The sequence below is a fragment of the Eschrichtius robustus genome, chromosome 8 (genome assembly GCF_028021215.1).
Source record: "Eschrichtius robustus isolate mEscRob2 chromosome 8, mEscRob2.pri, whole genome shotgun sequence".
Taxonomy (NCBI): domain Eukaryota; kingdom Metazoa; phylum Chordata; class Mammalia; order Artiodactyla; family Eschrichtiidae; genus Eschrichtius; species Eschrichtius robustus.
Window position 1 is genome coordinate 125976296 of NC_090831.1, and position 3810 is coordinate 125980105.

A 3810-nucleotide genomic window follows, 5' to 3' on the forward strand; every position below is an offset into this window, starting at 1 on the left:
CCTCCTGAAGCTCCTTGAGAAGATGAAATGACCATCTCATGGGTCCCACGTGGACATTCATGAGAGGTTAGCAGGTTTAGATAAGTTCCTCCATTGTCAGAGGAGACTTGGGAGGGGTATGTATGGTGGAAAGTGGATGAGAACCCACATAGGGTCTTGTGCTGCAAATAAAAGAGATTATTCAGGTGCTGCCAGCTCGGGAACTTCTTAGGACATGCAGATACCTTTCTTCTGCTATTATTATATTCATAGTTATTTACTTATATTTTAAATCGAAGTATAGTTGATGTACAATATTATGTTAGTTTCAGATGTACAATATAGGGATTCGAAGTGATCACCACAATAAATCGAGAAAGCATCTGTCACCATACAAATTACACTACTATTGACTATATTCCCTCTGCTATACATGACATGCCTCTGACTTACTTATTTTATAGCTGGAAGTTTGTACCTCTTCCCTTCACCTACTTCTCCCATCTCCTCATCCCTCTGTGCTCTGGCAACCACCCATTTGTTCTCTGTATCTATGAGTCTGTTTTCATTTTGTTTTGTTTTGTTTTTAGATATAAGTGAGATCATATGGTATTTGTCTTTCTCTGTTTGACTTATTTCACTTAGCATAATACCCTCTAGGTCCATCAAGTTGTTGCAGACTGCAAGATTTTATTCTTTTTTATGGCTGAGTAATATTTCATTGTATGTATACATACCACATCTTCTTTGTCCATTCATCTGTTGATGGACACTTAGGTTGCCTCCACATTTTGGCTACTGTAAATAATGCTGCAATGAACATGGGGATGCAATCTTTTCAAATTAGTGTGTTTGTTTACATCCAGTAAATACCCAGGAGTGGAAATGCTGGGTCATATGGTAGTTCTATTTTTTGTTGTTGTTGTTGTCTACATCACTTTTTGACTGGCTGATTTTATAAGATAACAGTACATTTTAATAAGGAAAAAGTTCAACACTGAAGGCTCAGACATTCTTGGGGTACTGGGACGGAGATTTTCCCACTTCTTCCTCCCGCCTCCCCAGCATCATTTGTGGTGCGGTGACAAGTTTCTGATCTTGGAAGGAATCGGGGGACAGGGAGACTTTCCTCTGTCTGAACGTCTCTCCTCAGGGGCTGCCTGGCTGCCAGTTGGTTTGTCTCTGTGTGCCTCTCGCCTACCTTCAGCGCCCTTGCCCGAGTCCCCTGTGGGAGGCAGGGATGGTGCTGTGCAGGGGGCAACAGGGCATGTCAGCTGGCGAAGAGGCAGGTGATGATGGCGGTGGCAGCGATGAGAGGGTGCCCAGGGGTGGGCTAGCCAGAGGGAAGTGGGGAGGAGTGAAAGGAGGGGAGAGAGGGAAGAAGGAAGACGGCAAGAGGGAAGAAAGCCAAAGAAGGTGGGGTGGCACCAGAGGGCAGGAGTGTGAGGGTTGGGAGATGGTCTCCAGTCTCTGGGTCTCCATCAACTCTTGTCTGGGGGTGGGTCTCGGTGCACTTTGTTTTTCTTCATACTGTCTAGGTATTCCTGTTGGGACACTGCCAGCACCGACGCTAGGATCTCATCGTCATCCCAGTCGTTCAGGCCAAAGGCAGAGGGGGACATCTGCTGAATGAGGGCCCGGCACTCCAGAGCAGGGTAGAGGGACACGAGGGGAGAAGTAGCCCGGTCGGCCCCTGTCGAGAACTGGCTGCTTGTACCTGGTGCACACGGTGAAGGAGGTTTGGCAAGAGCTAAGACAGTGCCTGGGGAAGGGGGCTTGAGGCCCAGCTCGGCATGCAGCTCAGGGTGCTCGGGTGACGAGGCTGAACTCCGCTGCCTTGGGGACCGGCTGGTCCACTCCTCCGGACCACTGGAGGCTGCTGCCGTGGCAGAGCTGCACGTGGCGCTGGCCTTCCGGGGCTGGCTGGGGCCGCGGGCTTGGCGAGCCTGTCTCTGCTGATCGCTCAGCCACTGCAGGTAGGACTCCCGAGCCACTTGCTCCTCGATGGCCTCCTCTGTGGCCTCCCAGTCTGTGGCCCGCTTCTTGTCCTCCAGCATCTGCTGTTCAATCCACGACTCCTCCGAGGTTTTGATGGCCTTCTTCATCAGGGACTGCTCTGCAGAGCCCGGCTTGAATGATGGCAGCCCCAGCCCCACGCCAATGGTGGCCTTGTTAGGATTCACCACTGAATTGTAGTGGATATTCCGGTGGTAGCTGACACGGATGGGTGCGTCCTCATTTTGATGGAGCCCATGGAATGTGTTGATGGGTTCTGTGCTGTACTGGTACACCTCCACGGGCCGGTTGTACATCTCTGCCATGGCCTGCATCTCGACGTGGTTGCCATGGCAGTTGTTTTTCCGCTTCCGGTGGATGTAGATGGTAAAGTCCTCTGTGACATAGTTAGAGAAGTAGTCGGCATTCTTCATCAGATAGTCCATGCAATGCCTTCGCACAACCTCGTGCATGTCCTGGTCTCCGTACACCTGGTCAGCCACAGCCCGGAAGAGGCAGGCGCCGTCCTCCTCCATCTGCTTGATGATGAAGCCCTTCTTGTCTCGCAGGGCCTTTTCAAACCAGTGCTCTTGCTGCTCGACGGTGGCGGGGTCCATGGCCTCTATGCGCGCCGCAGCCGCTTCATACTCATCCTCGCTGTTGTAACCGGCGCCGACCTCCTCACGCTCAGGACTCGCCCCGCCAACCGCGCCGACCCCGGGGGCTTGACGCCGCCGCTTGCTGTGACCCGGCCCAGGGCAGCCGCCGCCCACGCCCACGGCACTGCCCACGCCCACGGCACTGCCCACGCCCGTTGCCGTGGCACCCAACGCGTCCGCGGGACCGCCGGGGCCCCCGCAAGGAGGAGGAGAGGCCTGCTGTGGCCGGGGACCTGCCACGGCGCCGGGCGGCACGGCCAGCGCCCAGCGATGGAGGGCACCCGGTGGCCCCGGGAGCGGGCCCTGAGGCGGTGGCGAGGCTCGAGGACGGGCGCCAACGACGCCCGAGTCACGGTCGCGACCGCCGCCGCCCACGCCTACACCCCCGCCGCGGCGAGGCGCCGGGGGCAGCGGCCCGGGCGGCGGCGGCGGCTCGTTGCTGGGGTCGGCGTCGGGAGGCGGCGGTTTCTTTTTGGGGAGAATAGTCATGGCGGCACCGCCGAGTACCGCCCCCCCACACCCCGAACTCGGCGCGGGGCACGCCGGGAGAGGCAGTTCTATTTTTAACTGTTTGAGGACCCTCCATACTGTTTTCCATAGTGGCTGCACCAATTTACATTCCCACCAACAGCGCACGAGGGTTCTCTTTTCTCCACATCCTGGATAGCACTTGTTATTTGTTGCCTTTTTGATGATGGCCATTCTGACGGCTGATTGTGAGGTGATTTTGTGGTTTTGATATGCATTTCCCTGATGATGAGTGACGTTGAGCATTTTTTCATTTGTCTGTTGGCCGTTTGTCCATCTTCTTGGGAGAAATATCCATTTTTAAATCAAATTGTTTTTGATATTGACTTGTATGACTTCTTTATATAATTAAAGGCAGAAGGAAAGGATCATGAAGATGAAGAGAATGACCATGAAAAAGATGAAGGAAGGTGAAGAGGAGGAACAGAATGAGGGGAAGGAGGAGACAGTAACATTTCAACTTGGGCAAGTCGCTACAGCTTTGGACCTCAGTTCCCTGATCTGTCAAAGGCTACTGCACTTGCCTCTCTTTTTGTGACGATAAAGCGAAACAACAGATAAGAAAAGATCTCAACAACTGTGAATTGCTATATAGATGGAGGCGTGAAGATTTAGTAAAGATATTATGTATCAATAAGTCATGTGACCT

The 3810-nt window shown here is 53.2% G+C and overlaps 1 pseudogene; it reads right to left on the reverse strand.

Annotated features, from left to right (window-relative positions):
• Positions 1-1324: 1324 nt before the first annotated feature.
• On the reverse strand, positions 1325-3122 carry LOC137768650 (OTU domain-containing protein 5 pseudogene; annotated as a pseudogene).
• Positions 3123-3810: the final 688 nt, after the last annotated feature.